Source organism: Mya arenaria, chromosome 5 (genome assembly GCF_026914265.1).
Source record: "Mya arenaria isolate MELC-2E11 chromosome 5, ASM2691426v1".
In the NCBI taxonomy this organism is placed as follows: domain Eukaryota; kingdom Metazoa; phylum Mollusca; class Bivalvia; order Myida; family Myidae; genus Mya; species Mya arenaria.
Window position 1 is genome coordinate 57,756,142 of NC_069126.1, and position 23,888 is coordinate 57,780,029.

At 33.3% G+C, this 23,888-nt stretch overlaps 2 long non-coding RNA genes across 3 annotated transcripts; one reads left to right on the forward strand and one right to left on the reverse strand.

The window, feature by feature from the left end:
• Positions 1-10,515: 10,515 nt before the first annotated feature.
• Positions 10,516-14,680, reverse strand: LOC128235261 (uncharacterized). Its single transcript, XR_008261172.1, has 5 exons — positions 14,438-14,680; positions 13,285-13,361; positions 12,522-12,613; positions 11,616-11,746; positions 10,516-10,573 (listed from the first exon to the last, which is right to left on the reverse strand). It is a non-coding gene; the product is annotated as an uncharacterized LOC128235261 (long non-coding RNA).
• Positions 14,681-17,649: 2,969 nt separating this feature from the next.
• On the forward strand, positions 17,650-19,887 carry LOC128235260 (uncharacterized). Of its 2 annotated transcripts, none has more exons than XR_008261171.1 (3): positions 17,650-17,718; positions 18,046-18,169; positions 19,756-19,887. It is a non-coding gene; the product is annotated as an uncharacterized LOC128235260 (long non-coding RNA). The 2 variants fall into 2 exon arrangements; XR_008261170.1 differs by having other exon boundaries at positions 17,652-17,747.
• The last annotated feature ends 4,001 nt before the right edge of the window (positions 19,888-23,888 follow it).

Here is a 23,888-nt window from a genome sequence, read left to right on the forward strand (position 1 = left end):
GATGCACCTCGTCGCTAACGACGCATGTACCTTTCGCAGTTTTTGCTTATTGTTCAATTCTAAATCTACTGGACAGATATACCCAGTAAATTAAAAGAAATACATTTGTACACTCATCACATGCTAGATGTACAGACAACACGGCTCCCTAAAAGGATGGACTGTGCAATGAAGCGGGAAGTGCAGCAAGACACGGAGCACGACAAATTTACATGGATTTACAATTGATCGAAAGAGATAACCACTGCTGAAAATGACAGCGCTTTGGCTAAAACTTTTAAAGAAGTGAGTGTGTGAAACGCTCTCGTATTTTGCAAGGTGTTTGGAAAACTGAGCTTAAATTAACGAGGAATCAAAAATTACACAGGGATTGAGACAAAGCGATTGTTGCATTTATGCATTTGACACTTCTAGGTTTGTTTTGAGGAAATTCTACATATTGTTGTAGAAAAGCGATCATACTGTTTTACACTAAGGTATGTTTACAAAATCTAGGAATAGGCTATCTACGGAATGGTTAGGCGGATAAATCACCGTTTCACAATTGATAACAATGCATATCGACTTTATCTGTATGATTTGATATATAAACTTGTTTTAATATTGGAAAAAAATGGTGGTGCATAATCTTATACGGAAAGTAGGTAATTGAAAAGGTTATGTGTTACATGTCATTGACATGTTCCTTCATGATGAGTCAGAAAAAAATGAATTTTTCAGAGTTTTCTATAATTATTGTCTGAAACGCTGATGCATACGTTGGCACAATCAACACAACGGCAAACATAATTGGTGGAGTAATGTTAAGAAGATATATTTTTCTCCCACCTCAGATAAGTAGATCCAATAATTTAACCATGCTAGAAATTCTTTTCTCCCACCTCAGATAAGTAGATCCAATAATTTAACCATGCTAGATATTCTTATCTTGCCCACAGGCGAATATAAAATGCCCGTATGGAACTCCTTTTTAACGGTCACCACATTATAATAACCTCCCTTGTTGAAGACTGTCGTCAGTAGCATCAAGGAAATCTTGTCGTATGGTAATATATAGAATGCTAATTAATTATTTCTCGCTTCAAATGTCACCATAAAACAGTTTTCACGCATCATTCAAGAAATAATGCTTCATCTTCCTTAGAACTATTTAAAAAACCCTATTTGACTATAAACATTAACTGGATCACTGCGCGCGTATCCATGACAACCACATGCTATCGCATATCCGTACGCAATTATTTTCACTAAGCACAAAAGAGTTCCAGCAAAAAATACATTTTTAATTAATTTTGTTTAACTGAGGTGGGAGAAAAAGCAACTACCATAGCCGCTCGTGTAAGATAGTTTCATCCCGACCCTTGCGCAGGGTGTTTTGCGGAAACTCGGTAAACCTCGTTTCCGCAAAACACCCTACGCTCGGGTCGGAATGAACCTATATTACACTCTCGGCCATGGAAGATACTTATAATCTTGCCAACGGGTGAAGATAAAATGCCCGTAAGGGACTCCTTTTTAATTTTCGCCACATTGTAATTACCTCCCTTGTTGAAGACAGTCGTCTGTAGCATCATAGAAACCTTGTCTTGTGCCGATATTTAGAATGCTAATTAACTATTTCTTGCTTCAAATGTCACCATAAAAAAAGTTTTCACGCATATTTCAAGAAATAATGCTCCACTTTCCTCCGAACTATTTAAAGACCGATTTGACAAGTAACATAATCTGAATCACTGCGAGCATATCCATGACAACCACGAATTATCAAATATCCATACGCATTTATTTTCACTACGCACAAAAGAGTTCCAGCAAAAAATACATTTTTACACAATTTTGTTTAACTGAGGTGGGAGAAATAGCATCTACCATAGCCGCTCGTGTAAGATAGGTTTATCCCGACCCTCGTGCATGGTGTTTTGCGGGAACTCGGTAAACCTCGTTTCCGCAAAACACCCTACGCTTGGGTCGGGATGAACCTGTCTTACACTCTCGGCCATGGGATATACTTATAGGTTCCAGTTTTGTATGGAATAATTCTGCCATGGTCGACAGAAATCAAATTTATACCAATGTTCAAACAGAGAATGATGGACGGTTTCATGTGGCGAGAGGGTGGTGTGTTAACTGTTTATACAATTTCTAAATATAGTAACAAAATAATCGACGCGTTACTAGAAGTCTGACGAGGATGCTTCTATCTGATCATAAACTACGTGTCGAAACTGGATGGTACGGATCACAACGTGCCAACAGAAAAATAAAGACAGTGTTTATTATGTGTAAATACTACACGAGCCTTTTTTGAAGAGCTCCATTTTGTAAAAAATGTGATTGTTGAAAAAAGGTAAGAAAACGTTATATTAAAAATGTGGAAGTTTCTTGTGTTGCTGTCTTAAAAAAAATCGTGTAAATAATTTGTGTACTTATATAACTAAAGCTATTGCAATTATAGAAACTCATTTATTAATATCATTCATTAACTTCATGTCTATGCCTTACTATGTGTTTTATTCTGTATTATTTGTCTTTGTTCATTTACATTTTGTGTTATAATTATGTGTATGAAGTGGAAACAATATGTTTAAGACCAAATAAACCATATTTCTGTTCTGTTATGTTCTTGTTTTGTGTGTGTGTTTTTTTAAGTCGACTCGCTACATCTTCATTATTATTTATTTCGTAAAACAATGTATGCTACAAAAACCAATTTACGAAAACATGGAAGATTCAAGTTCAGTTCGTTGAAATTTTGCCAAGAGCTATTTCGATTACGTATAAGTAATATAATAGTGATTTGGAAATCTGCCATTCTATTAATAATGCTAAAAGTGCCAACTTAAATGGGCACAATATAGGTTAATACAAACATTTGAGTTAAGTTATAAAAATATAAAAAACATATGATTTGTGTATCGATAACAAATATTAGCCTTAATAAAGAGATTTTTTTTTTAATTAATAGCGCAGTGAACACACATTTTCAAGTAAAAATATCGGTAATATATATTTTTTATCTGTACATAAATTAAATGATTTTTTTTATTTTGATCATTTATGTCAAATTAGTAAACATAATAATTAAAGTAAAAAATAGTTTTGCATCAACCTTAATAAATCCCCTTTAATCTGTCTCAAATGGACTTCAATGGTAGAAATACTGAAATGATTAAACTCTTACATACACTTCAACTTATCAATAGAAGTGCAAATATAGAGTGGAAAAAACTGCTTCTTTAATGGGACATTTGAAATTAATTATTAATTGTGATTTTACTTATGGTTAATAATTATTCCTGTTTCGCAATATATTAACTTTTAGTATACGATCAGCGTCTGGACACGAGCGTGCATATTGTCAAGTTATCAGCATTACATTTTATACTTCACCCTTAGATTTTAGTTGGTGTTCGGTGTGTTTGCGGACACTTATCATTGCAAATCTTTGCTTGTTTACAGTGAAACCCGTGAGAGATAGAGGAAAGAGGAAGTTTGTGTTATATTGATGTTTTTTAAATAAATGTCTACCAGTTTCAACAAAGACTGCTTTGAACCAGAGTAATACTGGTTCTGCTAAATATAACTAAAATCTAATATATTTTTAAATGTTCATGGCATATGCAATGGCACACCATATCGCCCAATTCTTAGCGGCGGTACCTTTGACAGTAATCGTTAAACGCATCGAAAAGATGAGATTTTCCGTGACGACGAAAAGCAATCGGGACGTTTTCATGACCATTAGCAGTGTAATATTTTACTATCGTTGTTCATGTTTAAGTTTTTTTGCCGCAAAGCCAATTAACTTTGAACAATCGTGGTGGCCACGATCGTCCTCGGGTCACAGAACGTTATTGAAACGTATCTAGTCGTTGGCACATACGTGACGGCGTCTTCGCGAATCTTGACGAATCGTGCGTACTGCTTAGGGATACAAATATTATGACTCGTTCAAAACGCCGAGGTTCGCGCTAAATCTCCTAAACAGTGAATTATTTGAATCTAGAAAAAAATATTAAATCTAGAATGCTTAGACCAAGTTGAGATTGATATCTTATATCAACACAGTGCATAGACTCTATACACTATATGGATATGCACGATACACCGTGACAGTACATACACTGGTGTTATATTCTATACCAGTATATACTGTGCACGGTATATATTCTATTCATTCTCAGAGGTGTTGAAGCAGTGCTTCAACACCCTTGTTCTCTATACAATGTATACAGCCAGAGATTTTGAAGATTTACTTCAACTCCTCTGTTATAGTCTATATACATTGTGGAAGCGTGCACTATACTCTATTCATTGTCAAGAGGTGTTGAAGCAGTGCTTCAACACCCCTGTTCTCTATACAATGTATACAGCCAGAGATTTTGAAGATTTACTTCAACTCCTCTGTTATAGTCTATATACATTGTGGAAGCGTGCACTATACTCTATTCATTGTCAAGAGGTGTTGAAGCAGTGCTTCAACACCCCTGTTCTCTATACAATGTATACAGCCAGAGATTTTGAAGATTTACTTCAACTCCTCTGTTATAGTCTATATACATTGTGGAAGCGTGCACTATACTCTATTCATTGTCAAGAGGTGTTGAAGCAGTGTTTCAACACCCCTGTTCTCTATACAATGTATACAGCCAGAGATTTTGAAGATTTACTTCAACTCCTCTGTTATAGTCTATATACATTGTGGAAGCGTGCGCTATACTCTATTCATTGTCAAGAGGTGTTGAAGCAGTGCTTCAACACCCCTGTTCTCTATGCAATGTATCAACCAGAGATTTTGAAACTTTACATCAATTCCTCTGTTATAGTCTATATACATTGTGGTGGCGTGCACTATACTCTATTCATTGTCAAGAGGTGTTGAAGCAGTGCTTCAACACCCCTGTTCTCTATGCAATGTATCAACCAGAGATTTTGAAACTTAACATCAATTCCTCTGTTATAGTCTATATACATTGTGGTGGCGTGCGCTATACTCTATTCATTGTCAAGAGGTGTTGAAGCAGTGCTTCAACACCCCTGTTCTCTATGCAATGTATCAACCAGAGATTTTGAAACTTTACATCAATTCCTCTGTTATAGTCTATATACATTGTGGTGGCGTGCACTATTCTCTATCTGTAAATTTGAACCTGTGTTATAGTCTATATACATTGTGGTAGCGTTGCACTATACTATACTCATTCTCAGAGGTGTTGAAGCAGTGCTTCAACACCTCTGTTCTCTATTCAATGTATACAAACGGAGATTTTTGAACAAAAAATGGAGAAAACTGCACAAAAATAATTTTGATGAATTTATGTCATATCAGGCAACATATTTAATATACTTAAATCATAGAACAATTATATGGCGCAAAAAATGATTTTTGGGGTAAAATGTTGGAAAAATTAAATGAAAATGACAATTTATGAATTTTGCCAATAACTCTGCCTTATTTTGCAATAAAAACACCAGAACTACTGCAGCTAATATATATCATTTAACATTATTACATATTATATAGAAACACAGTTTTTTTTTAAAATATGATTTTCGGGGTAAAATGTATGAAAAATTAAATGGAAATGAGAATTTCTGGAATTTGCCAATAACTTTTTCAAATATTGCAATAGAATGACCAGAATTACCGTATTTCATAAATATTACAGTTTAATATATCAAAAGTAAAGAAACTATGTAATTTTGTGAAATGTGAATTTTGGGGAAAATGTTTGAAAAATTAAATAAAAATGAGAATTTCTGAAATTGCAAATTATTAGCACAAATTTTGCAATACAATGACCAGAAATTTTACTGTATTCAATAGATACTATAAAACAGTATTACAAACCTAAAGTGTAGAAACCATGTATTGTGTGAAGTGTGATTTGGGGGGTAAAATGAAATTAAATAAAAATTGACACACAGCAGTTATCAAACAACACAAATAAACAAAAATCATTTATGTGCATTTTTCTGAAATTGTCTCCTTAATTTTTGAAGCTCTGCATCAATCCTCTGTCAAATCAATTAACCTTGTTCTCTGTATTCATTTATGATGATCCCCTTTTAGATTAATAAATCTTTTGAAATCATTGAAAATTGACCTTTTTCTCTGTCACCTGTATGTCGATGAATTTTATAATGCAGATATTTGCCAGACTCGCAAAATTCATAACAAACCAAAAGCCCAAGGCATTTTTTCAAGAATATAATGCGACAGTCACTTGGGTGTGGAGCCTTGCCCAGCAACGTCTACATTTTTAAATTGTCATAGCCTAAAATCATAGCCTAAAATTGTCATTTCCCGACATGCCAACATTTAGACATATCCAACATGATAACCCAAACTAAGGTCTCCCTAGGCTAAATACTTTTCCAGCTAGACACTAGAATTGGACCTACAATATCGAAGATGTCCATAAAACCCAATTCACATAACAGGACAGGAGACCAGGACAACCAAAAGACATGGTTGTCTATGTTATAAACAAACAAGACTATGCATTTACCATAACTGTATCTATTTTGAACATGAACAGAACATTAGTAAATTTAATCCTAAGAATCTGGCTCCAATTTCTCGAAACTTCTTAAGTCTCTTATAACAGGATTAAGCTAATCTCACTATTTTTGTTGTTCTATAAAATGTGTTATATTAACTTCTTCAAGAATTTTTAGAAATTATGTAGGAATATTCTGTATGATTATCAGAATAAACCATTTTTTATTTATCAAAATCCATTTTCAGTATGTATTTTGGCTAATTTAAATAACCGACTTAAGCCTGTTAAGCTTAAGAAGTTTCGAGAAATTGGGGCCAGATGTCAATAATCCTGTATATGTATGTATATCTATGTCCATCAATATGATAAGAAATGGAAGTTTCTTCTAAAACATACACAGAAACAGCTATTGTTCATATAAACCATAACATAAGGTGTCTTATAATTATGTCAACAAGAGCTGTCTTTGGACAGCACGCTCAATTAAATGAGGCTTTGTCTTAAAAATGAATACAATAATGATGTAATATGTGCCTGTCGAAAGCAATAAAAAGAGTCAAATTAAAAAGTTAACTAGAAATGCTGCAATGCAACAAGAACTTCAGCCTTTATTGTGAGATTCAGTTTTAAATGTATTAAAACTGAAGTTATTCAGTACCAAGCATTTTTCTATTTTTAGTTACAGTGACCATGACCCTAGGGACCCAAATCAAATATAACAAGAGTGACACTCACAAAATACGCCCATCAATAATTTCTTGGATTCTAAATTCATCCTTAATCGTACCCAAGAGACAATCAGTGTGTACTTGGCAAAGCATTTATACCGGCAAACATTCTTGGTAAAGATTTTATAGCTACAAACATTTTCAGCAAGTTTGGTGAAGGTCAGATGAGAATTGTTCAAGTTAGAGAGTAGACAAAGCTTAAATGGCAAGGGCAGTAATCCTGAAGTGCTTCGGGGCATTTGGCTGATTATCATACTTGACCGATTTATTTTACCAACAAATATTTTCAGCAAGTTTGGTGAAGATCAGATGATAACTGTTCAAATTAGACAGTGGACAAAGCAAAAATGGCAAATTTTGACCAATTCAAGGGCCATAATCCTGAAGAGCCTGGCTGGTTATAGAACTTTGCCAAGAATATATACCAACAAACATTTATAGTAGCAAGTTTGGTGAAATTCGGATAAAAACTGTTCAAGTTTGAGAGTAGACAAAGCTAAAATGGCCAATTTTGATAAAGTCAGGGGGCCATAACTCTGGAGTGCCGCCTAAAGCGATTAGGCTTGTTATCGAACTTGACCTAGATATTTCACCTCAAACACTTTCATGAAGTTTGGTGGAAATTGGATGAGAAATGTTCAAGTTAGAGAGCGGACAAAGCTAAAATGGACAATTTTGACAAATTCAGGGGGCCATAACTCTGGAGTGCATAAAGCGATTTGGCTGGTTATTGAACTTGACCGAGATATTTCACCAACAAACACTTTCATGACGTTTGGTGGAAATTGGATGAGAAATGATCAAGTAAGAGAGCGGACAAAGCTAAAATGGCCAATTTTGACAAATTCAGGGGGCCATAACTCTGGAGTGCCTAAAGCGATTTGGCTGGTTATCGAACTTGACCTAGATATTTCACCAACAAACACTTTCATGAAGTTTGGTGGAAATTGGATGAGAAATGTTCAAGTTAGAGAGCAGACAACATTGTGGAGCCGCCCGCCCGCCGCCCGCCCGCCATGGGTGTTCCCATAATACGGCCATCGTAAGATGGGCGTATAAAAATGAATGGAAATTTTGCCTTTAGACAGTTATTAAATGGTAAATAATATTTGACAGTTATCTATGTTCATTTACATTTTAACTTTAAAAAGGTTTCCTTGACATTAAACAATCATTTGTTTTTATAAACAAAAAATTAACAAAACAATGTGGCGAACAGATCAAGAATCTAGGTTTAAGAAGTGACATTTCTAGAGGCTTACCATGTGCTCCAATATGTATGGAACTTAATAAGGTTTTATTGAATTTATACTGTCATATAGGGTAATGTGCAATATAGTTAACAGAACACTCAAAAGTACAATGATACATTTAGGTTAGAAGTTAAAATATAATTAGACAATTAGCCATAATTGACCAAGTCAGTATGGAAATTAACAACAGAACAATGTAACTAAAAAAAAAAAATAGATTAAAAATAATAATATATGATTTGCATTCATTTAATTCAAGTTTAAAACAAACTTTTAATAATGAGCTAGCTCAATTGTTACTAAGCAATGTGCTTTATTGCTCACCTCAGAACCAGACACATTATTTGTTTCAATAATATGTTCACAAGCTTTTATTCACTAAAATATGTGCCTAATTATTAACTTTTTACATGTTATGCCTTATTTGTTGAAAAGTCTTGCTGGCTAAGTTGTGATTTATGATGAGGAAACGATACCTCTATGAATAGCAATTTTTAAGGTTTTTAATACTTGACTTAGTGACTCCTGTTTCATATTACCTACATTCATTCTTTAAGGAAAGCTTGGGAAGAGAATATGGCCTATAAAACTAGAACATAGTTTTTTTCTAAAACTTGACCAAATTTCATTCATATGAAGTGGAACTTGAGGCCACTCTAATCAAACACATTTTGACCAATAAACAAGTTTCACCTAATATTATTTAAATGTTGACGAGAATAAATACTGACAAATATCATGAAAAATTATATATATAGTTTCTGAAGCATTTACAGTTTATATTATTAGAACAAACAACCTACATGCTTTTTGTCCAACCTGAACAGTTATCAATCTCTATTAAGATTTTTTTGGTAAACATATTCTGGCCAGTATGAATAAAGACCAAAGAGACAAGAGCTGTCACAGAGACAGCGCTCTCGACTATTCCGCTGCTTTTCAGTGTAAGGATTGAAAAGTTTTGGCGAAACATGCATGGATCACTGTTACATTAGATTTCAATGCAATACATGATGTGCGGAGATATTAACATAAATGTGGTTACATGCAAAATTTTAACCAGAATTTTTATCTAACTTGATTATTCAATTAGGTTGGGTGGTTGTATAAAGTCTCAATGCAATTCATCCAGTAGTTGCTGAGATATTAACCTATGTGTGCTTACATGCAAAACCTTAACCAGAATTTCTGAGTGAAATCATAAAGGCAAGTATTTGAATTAAATGCAAACTAGAGTATCTCACTTGGTAAATTAAGTAGGTTGGATGGTTGAGTACCATTGTATCAAGTCTCAATGCAATACCTCAAGCAGTTGCTGAGATATTAACCTATGTGTGCTTGCATGCAAAACCTTAACCAGAATTTCCAAGTCAAATAATAAAGGCCTATTATTTACATTAAATGCAAACTAGAGTTATCTTACTTGTTTAAATAAGTAGGTTGGATGGTTGAGTACCATTGTATCAAGTCTCAATGCAATACCTCAAGTAGTTGCTGAGATATTAACCTATGTGTGCTTGCATGCAAAACCTTAACCAGAATTTCTAAGTCAAATATTAAAGGCCTATTATTGGCATTAAATGCAAAGTAGAGTTATCAAACTTGGTTAATTAAGTAGGTTGGATGGTTGAGTACCATTGTATAAAGTCTCAATGCAATACCTCAAGTAGTTGCTGAGATATTAACCTATGTGTGCTTGCACGCAAACCCTTAACCAAGGGGTGACGCCGACGCTTGGGTGAGTAGTATAGCTCTCCATATTCTTCGAAAAGTTGAGCTAAAAATGAGTCCCCATACTAAAGTGTTAACACTGTATGAAACTGTTAATAAAAATGAAGGACAGACTATGATCAATCACAATAGTTCAACATGAGCACTTTGTACTGTGTTGAGGTAAATGTTAATCATCCAACTTATTTAAGGGTAATCTATTTTCAAATCTATAATGTATTTGTCTGTTAAAAGTTAAAATTGGTATATCATTCCAATTTTAGTGAATCTTTATGTGACGGATGTCTTGTCCATTAGGTTGCCTTCAATGAAGATTTTGAAGTCAGATTGTCTCTTGTTGGATGTGGGGAGTTTTCTGAAAGAAAAAGGAACATTAAGCAATACATAAACACAGTTCCATTGTTGGCTTCAAATATTGAACTATTAAGGAGCTTTTCATTCATTTGTGCCATTGGCTTCAATGTTAAAATTTGATAGTTACCCCATATAAGTATTATTTGAAAGGGCTTTGCATACTGATTACTTATATGTAAAATCAATGACAAGAACATATTTTCACCTTGAAAAGTTATTGCTGGCATCCCAAAATCACATTATTGTTCATCAGATACATTAAGTTATTATCTATCTTGCAAAAGCTCTATGGTTGATTTTGAAATATGATAGTTCTTATACATATTATATCTTAATATTAAAAATTAGCCACACTTTTTGTGATATAGATTTTATATATATGCACATAAAAATATGTAACAAAAAATATACAAATAAATAAGAAATGATAAAAACACACAAATCTTAGTTTATTTTACATTGATAGATAGTTCATATAAACTTTGCTAAACACAGAAAGAAAATAATTGTTTCTATCACAGGATTTGAACCTGGACAATTAATTTTAATGTGAATGAGCATATTTGAGCATGATCACAACTGTGCATTACACCAAAGGATAACATTGAAAACTAACAAAGGGCAACTACTACAAAAAAATCTTGAGTTATGGTTTCTGTGCACTGCACTTCTGCTAAATGAGATCTATCTGTACATATTTGAAGTTTGAGATCAACACCTCAAAGACTTTTCAAGTTCTGCTGCAGACAAAAACTCAGTATGAAATATAACAAAGGGTTATTACAAAAAGAACTGTAAACAGAGTTATGGTCCCTTAACACTGCATTTCTTCTCAATAGGGATCTATCTGTATATGAAGTTTGAAGTTAATATCGGGGGGATTTATGCTCAAGATTACATTCCGTGCACACGCACACACACGTGCACAATTACACAATTACTGTATCCACTTTGCCTTTTGGCAAGGGATAATCAATAGATTAGTCCTCATCATCACGGTCTTAAACAAACATGATGAACATAATCTGGAATAAAAACTGTACCTAGATGAATTTGTAACAGGTGGCGATCATTCATCACTCTCCTGTTTCCTGTTTCTCATTGTGTCATTCCTGTATCTCATTGTGTCTTAGTTGGTTTAGTACAACTCTGGCCTGGTCCACAATTGCAACAACTGAAAAACAACTGAACAATTAGCAAAAGAGAACTTATACCTTAAATGTACATAATATATTGCTACTAAAAAATGACTCATACTGTCAAACACTTGTTTCCATAAAAAACTACAGCTATCACCTATTGTAATAAGAGGTTTCACTGAGAGTGATGTTTGCTTTTAAGCATACAGTAACCAATTAGGCAATAATTTTAAAACTGCCAAGCACAAAATAAACATAAGAAAATAATCCTTAATATACCAAAAACAGAATAGTGTTTTGTTAAATTAAAGTAAAAAATGAAAAAAAGTTATGAAGAGAAGAAAAAAATAAAAAAATATAAAGATAATAATCAAAGGTTTACAATTCTTTGACTACCATACACAATTTAATGATTCATATGCACAGCTATTTTTCTTATCACGTCCAATATGTGCATGAAGTTTGAAGTTAATACCTCAAAAACATAGAAAAGTGAAAGAAAAATAATCAAAGACCAATAACTCTAAAATACCATAAACAAAAATGTTTTTTGCACAGCACTTCTCCTCAACATATTTAATATGTGTTAGAAATCTCAGAAGCATTTGGAATTATGGATAAAAGAAGACTTGTCCAAATGAACCCTAACCATCAAGTGGTAGGAGTATAATAGCAGAGACAAATCATACATATGTCTTTATATTTAATATGTCAATGTATGTTTGAACAGAATAATTATGTTAATTCTCATTTCTTGGCTTACCTCATATTTATATTGTTATACATAGAATTAATCCAAAGAGAACTTACCATTCACTGACAAGATTTCCTCATTATACACAGGAGTACACAGGAGTATCTTCATACTTTTAGAATCACTCCATTTTTCTTCTCCATGGGAACTGCAATGCATAACACATAAGAAAGGAAATCAAACAATTGCATTTTTTAAAACAATTTGTAGAGAAAAATAAAACATGACTTCAGACACATGCAGAATTATTTGCATTTATTTTAAGCAAGTTACAAGAGTAACTGTACCCTATGCCATCTGAGTAAAATCTGCATGCAACAAACATGTGCATGCAAAATTGCATGGACTTTCATTTATTTGCTTAACAGTTTCAATTAAACCTAACAACCTGACCAAATACTTGAAATATCTTATACTTGAATACATTATGTTATACTAGGCCTAAAAAAAAATACATTTGGTTCGGGTTACCCGACCCTACCTACGGAATAGGCGCCGACCCTTCCGTTTTTATAGTCAGTTTGAAAAAAATAATGAAAAACTAAAAAAAAAAAAAAAAAAAAAAAAAAAAAAATCCGTTTTTTTTTAATTGCTTTTCAATATTTAGTTTAAACCTTAAACGCTTATACAGAAGATAGCTTTAACACCATTCTCCAATGATATTCTTATATAAAGCCTAATAAAAAAAAAAAAAAAAAAAAAAAAAAGCCTACCTACCCTACCTTTTTTTGAAAAGGATGTAACCCTAACCAAACAATTTATTTTTTTAGGCCCTAGTAAATGACATTGAGTACATGTAAATATGTGTTAAAAATCTACCTTTCAAATCCAATGCTTTCTTTGCATCAAAACGTTTGTCTGTTTGCCCTTAAATTGGTCCCTCAAAAGTATCTGGTCTGAAATAAATATAAAATTCACCTACTTTTAAGCTTAAATTAGCTATAATACTAACTTGGCTGATCTTAGGAAAAATGAGTCTTAAAGCTGCACTCTCACAGATTGACTGTTTTAACATTATTATTATCTCAGAGAATCAATGCCTTTAATTGCTGACAATAAAACAGATGTCATGTATTGAGAAATCTGCTTAATATTTCATTTTTCTGAAAGTGTTCAAATTTAAGTCACAAAACAACAATTATGAACGTACATATGAAAAACAGCTATCTGATATTTTTTCAGCAGTTTTAAATCATAGTTCGCGGACATAATTTATGCACTAACATTGCATGATTCATTCCATGATGAAAAAAAGTTGTCAGAGTGGTAAATCTGTGAAAATGCAGCTTTAATAACAATCCCCAACAGTTCCTCCCAAAGACTTGTTTAAAAGGGGCAGTAATCTGTTTAATGAAATAGCGGAAAAAAAGAAAATTGACGAAAACTGACATAAACTTGGTATCTATGTGTACAATGCATTAAAACTTACAAACTGAAGTACCACATAATTTACAATAAAAAAAATTCGCCAATATATTACAAGTTAGGTATAAAGATTAAATATTCCAATTGTTTAGGATAAGCCTTCATAGCACAGTGGATACAACACTGGACTGCAATTTTGGCGACACCGGTTCCAACCCATTCTCTGACTTGATATTTTTTTTTACATTTTGGTAAAAAAAAATTACCATTATGATATCAAAGATCAAAAGATTTTTTTAATAATTGTCTTGAGATTCTTTACAGAATATTTTTTTTTTTTTTGGGGGGGGGGGTCCCACCCCCTTTCTGGATCCGCTAGTGTGGGTTACTCCCGTAAAATGAACTGAATTTAATTTGGTGCAAAGCTCTAATAAAAATTTGTGTATTCAATTAAATTCATAAAACTAATTAATGTAAACAAACCATTTGCAACTATCCCTGAATAACTTTTAAATGATAGTGATTATTTTCATTTGCATGATAACTAAGAAAATATAAAATAACACTTGAGTGTCCTGTATGGTATCCCGATATAGTCAATACTTACAACTTACATGTGCAGGAATCAGGAAGGAGTTCCATTCTACCAACTTAATACCATTCTTATTTGTCGTCTTCTTAACCGGATGCTTGAATTTTTGTAAACAAACCCAATGAACCCTGCATCGTTCCACTAGACTTTCTCGCTTAATATTTACGCTCGGTTGTGCCTGTATCGAAGAAAATGAAGACCAGTCCAAAACATTGCGTCATTTAGTATTTAGCACGCGCTAGAGTGATTCAAAACATCGAATTTGACCGACACTGAACAGACGTAAATGGCTATTTTCTTTGAAAATATAACACTTTCTAGTTCAAAAGGTAATTGAATTTATGTAGATACGTAAACAATTGACAGTTTAACGAGTATATTTTATTGATATAACGAAGTACTCCTTAAAGCTGCACTCTCACATATCAGATCGCAGATTTACATATTCCGTTAAAAAAATTGTTTTATGGCTAAAAGTGCTACTAACAGTTGGAAGAAAAATGCATAAAACATAATTTTCTTAAAGCTGCACTCTCACAGATTGAACATTTTGGCAACTTTTTTATGTTTTGTCTTGGAATGTACTAATTTTGGCGAAAATCCATGGAAAGCAGTTATATAAGACTGCTGACAAATATAGATCGCAGATTTTTATATATACCAGTTCAAAAATTGATGTTTTGTTCATTTTTCTAAAACGTTTATTAACGGTTTTAGCCATAAAACATTAATTTTCAAACGGAAATATGAAAATCTATGATCTGGGTTTTCGTAAGCAATCCTATATCATTGGTTTGCAGATATTTATACAAAAATTTGCTCTTTCCAAGACAAAAAATAAAAAAAGTTGTAAAAATGGTATATCTGTGAGAGTGAAGCTTTAACTTAAATATATATGCAATCCAATGTTTTTTTAAGCAGTCTTGTGTCACTGTTTTTCTTGCACTTATGCATTAATTGGCTTGTATAAAGACAAAAAATAAAACAGTTGTCAAAACATTTAATCTGTTAAAATGCAATGTTTATTTAAATATACTTGATGCTTGCCTCAATCATTGCCGCTGACAGATCATCAGATGACAGCACCAACATCCAACAATGCAGCGATATTTTTAAAGTCTCTTTCACATCATTCTGTATCCTAATATTTTAATTTATTTAAGTTAGTTGCTTATCAAGATGTTGAATGCATATTTTACAGCCTTTTAGGCTTTAGAGTGTATTCAATGTCATTTTCAGACAGAAATATCTTGATCAAAGCTAGGAACAAGCTCACAACTGGCATTAGTGAGTCATGCCTGTCAAAACTAATTTTGGGGTACATGCATGTGTCTTTTAAAGTAGAACAGTAGACATCAACTTTACAATGTACATGAATACATTGCATTCATACTTTAGTTATTTATGTATTCATGTACATTGTAAAGTTATTGTAGATGTAGATCGTGTCGATGAGAACCAGCCGTTCAGTTAGCTCAGTTGGTTACAGCGCCATGATAGTGTTCCAGCAGTTGTTGTTGGTTCAAGCTCCACACTGGGGCACTTCTCCTCCCAGGTTTACTTAAATGGTGGCAGTGGTACATGGCAGGAGTGCCTCCGTCAGCTTTAAACTACAGTCGAAACTCGATGGCTCGATATTCTAGGGACCAGCCAAAATACTTCAAGCCTCGAGAATATCGAGCCAAGCGGGATTGCTTACAGAATGTTATTTTTTTATTATTCGTTACAAAAAGTCTTGTTTACCTCGTTTGTTATTGGCTATGCTATCTCCGCAAGAGAAGAGTATTAATTGGACATAGTTACATGTCGTAAAGTTCGTAACATCACTTATTCGATACTTAGAAAATATTATTTGATTGTTTTTATTAATTATAAAAATTATGCGAAAACAACAAACAAGTAATTTTAAACAGTGGGTAACAAAAACATAGCTTATTAGTTATATCAGGATGCATTGAAATTTATACATGTATAACAATTAGGGAAATAACTTAGATAAAGTGATGGCATGTTTATTCAAACTGTTAAGTCATTCAAATTTGATAATAATTATAATAAATTGAATTAATTTTTATCGATTAGCGCCGTGTGCTAAATGAAGCCAACAAAACAAATCAAGGTGTGAGGTTCTTACCTGAACCCGCGAAAATGACATCGACCCAAGCAAACAAAATTGTGAAATTCTTACTTGGAACCGCGAAAATGACTTCGAGCGTGGAGAAATATCGACCCTGAGACAATATATCGAGCCATCCGATCAAATTTTATATGAACAAAGAGTTAAACAAAATCAGTTCTTTTAATCTGGTTCAAGCCAACGAGGATATCGAGCCATGAGATATCGAGCCAACGAGTTTCGACTGTAATATATATATAAAGGGTTAATGGAGAGGAGTGGAGTGTATTGTGTGTCACTGTCAGTGTGTAAGAACCAGCCGCTCCGATGTGGAAATACTTGTACCATAAGTCATGGTTTTTAAGTTTATTGTTTAAAGTTCCATTTTCTAGTTGTTTTGACCTTAAAGGTGCACTCTCACAGATTGAACGTTTTGACAATTTTTTTGTCTTGGAATGAGGCAATTTTTGCGAAAATCCATGGAAACCAGTTATTTAAGACAGCTGACAAAAAATTAGATAGCAGATTTTTATATTTAAGTTTAAAAAGTAATGTTTTATGCATTTTTCTTAAACCATTAGTAACGGTTTAAGCCATAAAACATTAATTTTCGAACGGAAATATGGAAATCTACGATCTGATTTTTTGGCAGCAATCTTATATCATTGGTTTGCAGATATTTATGCAAAAATTTGTTCTTTCCAAGACAAAATAAAAAAGTTGTAAAAATGGTATATCTGTGAGAGTGCAGCTTTAAATTTTATGATTTAATGACAACTGCCTTGAAATAGATAACTGATTTAAGCATTATGCCAATGTTTATAAATTTCTATTATATTTTACTGTGAAATAATGTAAATATATACATATAATTGTTTGTGTTAGTTTAAATTTGCTTGATTTATCATTAACCTAATTATATATTATTTCATTTTTTTTGTATTAACCCAATATTATGTCATATAATATATCTATGGGTATATAATACCAAGGTAAACACATGTTCACAAATCACTTATTATTATGTATAGATAGTTTTTATTTCCATGTAACTCATTTGCCTACATACATTTTGGAAAATGTGGTCCATTACAGATAAAACCCAGATGTATATACATGGCCTGGATTTCCATATTATGCTGCCCAGAATAAAAGACGATGCAGTCCAGATAAAAACATTGTATGGCTCAATAATCTTTACCAAACTTGGTAAAAAAAAACTTTGTCATCTTATGAGAAATCCCTGTTTTTTTGTTAATTATGTTCATTCACAGTATATGCAATTCACCAAGCAACACAAGACTTAATGTCCACTTGACACATTTCTAGTATATTTGGCTTTTACATAAACATCACTTTTTCATAAGAGAATAAATCTCATGTAGGACATTTAGATTGCTCTAGAAATAATTGCCAAGACGTTTTGCATTTGAATCATGTTTAAAGCATACCCAACATTATTTGCATTTATTGTGTTCATGATTGTGTTGTATTCTTCCTTTTTAAGATGCATCAGATGAAGTCTTTGACTATCTAGAAAGGGATTTTGTAAGCTAGTACTGGACATGAAGACAGTCACTTGGAAATGATGATTGTGCAACAGCGGTTAAACATATGCAATACATCATATGGTAATTTCTTTTCACCTCAATGAATATTTAAGTGACCTACCCACAAATAAAGTGATTCTCTAATAGTTCCAATTTCCACTTTGATTTTGTAATCTGGTATTCTTCATTACTACTACCCGTAACTGGTATCTAAAAATAACATTATAATATTCATCAATAATATCATAAGACCATGTGAATATTCAGTAATTTATATATGTAATCAATTTGTTTTTGTGTATGTGGTGTTTATATGTTGGAGTTTGTAGTTCATTGTCAGTGATTTTTTTATTGTGAAAAACTCCATTTTCCCCAAAATTAAAAAAAATTACATTACATTCCGGATTAAAATAGCAATGAACTTCTTGAAATATAAACAAAATCTTGACAAGTCTTACTCTTTCACAGCATAAGGTATGCATAAAAAAGTTAAAAAATGTATATTTGCCATTATATAAGCAATTTTAGCCTGATTTTGTATTTTTCCCAAAGTTGACTTTTTACCGAATTTGCGAGGTACATTGTACAGGCAGTAAAAAGAATTCATAAAAAATCACTGATTGTTGTTAAGTGTTTTTTTTATGAATGTTGTTCAAGTTTCGTCCTTGGGGTCAAAGTTGTCCCAACCAGAGTTCCCCTGTTACTGATAGACTTCTAGGACAAAAATTGATACACATTCAAATCAGGCAATGACTTCTGCAGTAATGTATGAATTCCTTAGAAACTGATGTCTAAACTAAAAGGTATTTAGTTTCAAAGATTATGAAACAAGTTGTTACAACAATATAATAATCACCTTTTGGCAGAATGTTAAGCATGGTTTTGTCTTGTTGAGGAAATCGTAGACCTCGTAGTACCCTTAAGGAACCCACTTGTCTGACTTAGTGACTACAATCCAAACTCACAATGTCTTCCTTAACAACCACTTTATAAGCAACCAAGGACATCCTTATCAAATACTTCATTTACAGCAGCCAATGACTTCCATAAAAAATGATGACATCCTAAACAATCCTTGGCTTCTTTATCAACCAATGATTGCCTTAGCAACTACCTTCATCCATAGCAACAAATGAATTCCCATTCAACCAATGACTTCCTTAGCATCCAATTCCTTCCAACGCATCCATTAACTACCTTTATAGGCACCAATGCCTTATTTAGCAACCACTTTTTTCCTGAGCAACAGCCAACATTCATAGCAACCAATTACTTCCTTAGTAATCATTTACTTCCATAGCAACATTCTGGTTCATTACCGTAACATCCATTGACCATGGGAACAACCAGCTTACCATAATTCTCATTTCTGTTAACAAAGAGCAGCCTTCTTTGAGGAGTCCTTATCAACCATCAAATAACACAGCAACCACTAACCTGCTAAGCAAATAGCAACACCTTTCATAACCAGTTGTTACCTGACTGACTTGTTCATGGTCATTTTAATCAGGTGATCAATTAAGGGCCATGCTGGCCCTTTTGTTTTGAATGTACATTTCCTTAGCTTATTCATTTAATTTAGCAAATGTATAAACATAGTGTACAATTCTGGATACTTTCAAGTTTTGTCATTATTATATATTATCAATGTTTTAATTTTCAAACAGGTGACCAGACAGGGAGGAAACTAGGGAAATGGTTATCCACCAACAGCCCAAGTGCTTGGTTGATAAGAGGAGCCACAGCATTAAACATTACTGCACAAAGTGGTGTGCTTTGCTAACACTTATGATTGTGATTCGATAAAAAAGCAATGAATGAACGCTCATTATTCATAACTTTAACTAAAACATTGATATCAAAAGTTGTCAATTTTCAACATATATAGTATTTGAGATCCTGATCTATAGTTGTGTGCAATGGATTATCAAAGAAAAACAAAAGAGTGGGCAACAAAATGAATAGCATAATGCACCAGTCAATTGTAACCACATCCCGCCCCCAGGTCCGGGGACTTTTGACTTTTGGTCCAGCCTACCCCAGGTTAAATTCCCTGAACTGATCCTGAACTAAAATCCCTGCCAAATTCCCCCGCATCCAACATACCATAGGTAAGACAAAACCACCGCATTCACACCCAGTATACCCCCAGACGGGAGTGGTGGTGGTTACAATTGACATGTGCATTACCCACTACCCATTTACACCAGTAATTCATAATTATATTTGATAGACATGCCTCTTGTCAAAGGTTTTGAAGGGTATGAACGTCAGAACTACCTGCCTATGGCCTTTCAAGATTTTATAACATTGTTAAACTAAAGAAATTATTATTAAGTTTATACTAGATCTTTGTTAAGAGTGACCCCTTTGATAATTCTGGAGAAAAACTATTAGGATTAGGTTCTGTATTTGTCCATAATTTGTCATATGACATGTAAGCAGGAGTTCATTCCTTCAAAGAATTGTGAATCTTATATAATTATGTATTTGACATCTTATGAATTTTATCACACTTTAACCTAGAGGCAGTTCAAATAAATCTTGCTATGATTGAACAAATACTGAATAAGGGCAAGAATTCCAAACAAGACGGTATACATCTAGTATCATGTTTGTCTGATAATTTTAAAATCATAGTGATTAAATCTAAAAGGATGTTAAAGCTGCACTGTCACTGATTAAGAGTTTTCACATTTGCTTTGAAAAAAAATAATTAAAATAGTCTGACTTTTGCATGAATGCCTTCAATCCAGTCATATAAGATAACTCTCAATGAAACAGAATTCAATTGTCTGAAAAACTGCCAAAATTTTCATTTCTTCTCAAGCATTACTAACCATTAAACATAGAGTTTTAAATGGTAATAGGAAAAACTGTGATTTTGTATGCAGTCTCATATAACTGTTATCAGACATGTGCACAAAAGTTTTTCATTCCAAGTTAAAAATAATAAAAATTCATATATCTGTGAGAGTGCAGCATTAACAATAAAAACAATTATTAATAATGGTATTTCCAACTGTGTATAATAATGCAACAACAATTTACCTTCTACTAGCACATTGAATTACAAGTTCTGCTTTTTCAAAGAAAACGGGCATATGGGAAGTACCATCACTTGCAGCGATATTTTTGTTGTAGCTTTTTTTATAAGAGACATTGGCAAAAACTGTTCATAGATTGTGTTTTAAGGTGTATGTTTTATAGACAGTACTCCAATTCTCTTTAATATGTAATATATGTTTGTTTCATTTAAGGCTTTTGTGTGTTTTAGGGCTGTTTCAGACCATTACTGATATCGTATTTTCATATAAACCCGGCAATCATAATTGCATACCTCTTTGCAAAAGAATAATAAACATTCACAGAAATTAAACAGTAACGGAATTTTTCGAATTTTTCTCAACATAAGAAGAGACTTTTGTATTTTGGCCCAGCTAATGTTATTATATTGTTGACTAACATAAGCTTACAAGCAAATTAACAGGCAGAATAGATAAAGAAAAGATGAGCATGTAGTCTTGTTTTGCATACAGAAGTAAGGGGCTTAGCTAGCCCTTTATATGTGGATTCATAATTGCTAGGTGGGTCTCGGGGCATGCCCCCTCAGAATATTTTGAAAAACATGGTGCATTCTGGGCGTTTTGAGGTGCTTTATTTTGTACTGGAAAATAAAAATGACATTTAAAGGATCATGTAGTCAAGTACGCATACTGCAACTTTGGCTGATTTTTTTATGTTTTTATCAGGATCATGTGGATTCATCCGCATACTAGTGTTATATGCAGCTTCACGCCTGGTATCTCAGACAGACATTTTTAGGCTTATGTAGATGTTTGCAAGGCAAGGCTTGGCAAACCAAAGCGCCTGTTTCATTATATTGGTTACAAAGTGCTTTTGCATGTTGTTTGCAATTGTGCATTTTGCTCGACTGGTAAATATCTGCAATATAAAAACTTAAAATTCATTGATGCCTAGGTGACCAAATTTCAAAAATTTTCATTTCATTTGTCAAACATTGTGCCCCAAAAGCACATTTCACATAAGTATGTAGTTTCTTTACTTAATGTCTATTATACTGTAATATAAAATATATTTAAAAACAGTAATTCTGGTAATTTTATTGCAAAATTTGACAAAGTAATTGGCAAAATGCAGAAATTTTCATTTTTTTTTCTAACAAATTTACCTAAAAATCATAATTTACAAAATACATAGTTTGTATATTTCAAGTATCTTATAATGTTATTTAATATCTGTTTTAAAAAGTTATTTTGGTAATTTTATTGCAAAATTTGGCAGAGTTGATGCTAAGTCCAGAAATTCTCATTTTCATTTAACTTTTAAAACATTTTGCCCAAAAATTATATTTTTATGCCCCCTTTTGAAAAAAGTGGGGTATATTGTTTTGCACATGTCGGTCGGTCGGTCGGTCTGTCTGTCGGTCGGTCGGAATACCAAATGGTTTCCGATCAATAACTTGAGAACGCTTTGACCGAGGGACCTCATACTTGGTATGTGTATTGGTCATCACCAGCAGATGAACCCTATTGATTTTGAGGTCAGTGGGTCAAAGGTCAAGGTCAGTGTGACCTTTACATGAAAAACGGTTTCCGATCAATAACTTGAGAACGCTTTGACCCAGGAACCTCATACTTGGTAGGTGTATTGGTCATGACCAGCAGATGAACCCTATTGATTTTGAGGTCAGTGGGTCAAAGGTCAAGGTCAGTGTGACCTTAACATGAAAAACGGTTTCCGATCAATAACTTGAGAACGCTTTGACCGAGGGACCTCATACTAGGTAGGCTTATTGGTCATGACCAGCAGATGAACCCTATTGATTTTGAGGTCAGTGGGTCAAAGGTCAAGGTCAGTGTGACCTTTACATGAAAAACGGTTTCCGATCAATAACTTGAGAACGCTTTGACCCAGGAACCTCATACTTGGTAGGTGTATTGGTCATGACCAGCAGATGAACCCTATTGATTTTGAGGTCAGTGGGTCAAAGGTCAAGGTCAGTGTGACCTTAACATGAAAAACGGTTTCCGATCAATAACTTGAGAACGCTTTGACCCAGGGACCTCATACTAGGTAGGCTTATTGGTCATGACCAGCAGATGAACCCTATTGATTTTGAGGTCAGTGGGTCAAAGGTCAAGGTCAGTGTGACTGTAAGCTGAAAAAAGGTTTTCTGATTGTCCATATTTTATTTAAGTGTCCAAATCCTACTAACAATTTGGCTCCCAAGGGGGCATAAATGTTTCACTAACATCTCTTGTGTACAATGTGATTGTATTATACTTATAGTATATTAAATGTGGTGTCTGATATAACACAAAACCAACAAAAAAAATCTAAGCATTTTTCTCCCATTTTTCATTTTCACTGGACAAAGAATAAATAAAGGTGATGAGGTGTTGAAACTCTGCTTCAACACCTCTCTATTCAAATAGAGAATAGTGCACGTCACCACCATGTATATAGACTATAACAGGGGTTCAAATCTACAGATAGAGAATAGTCCACGCTGCCACAATGTATATAGACTATAACAGAGGAGTTGAAGTAAAGTTTCAATATCTACATTGCATAGAGAACAGAGGTGTTGAAGCACTGCTTCAACACCTCTTGACAATGAATAGAGTATAGCGCACGCTTCCACAATGTATATAGACTATAACAGAGGAGTTGAAGTAAATCTTCAAAATCTCTGGCTGTATACATTGTATAGAGAACAGGGGTGTTGAAGCACTGCTTCAACACCTCTTGACAATGAATAGAGTATAGTGCACGC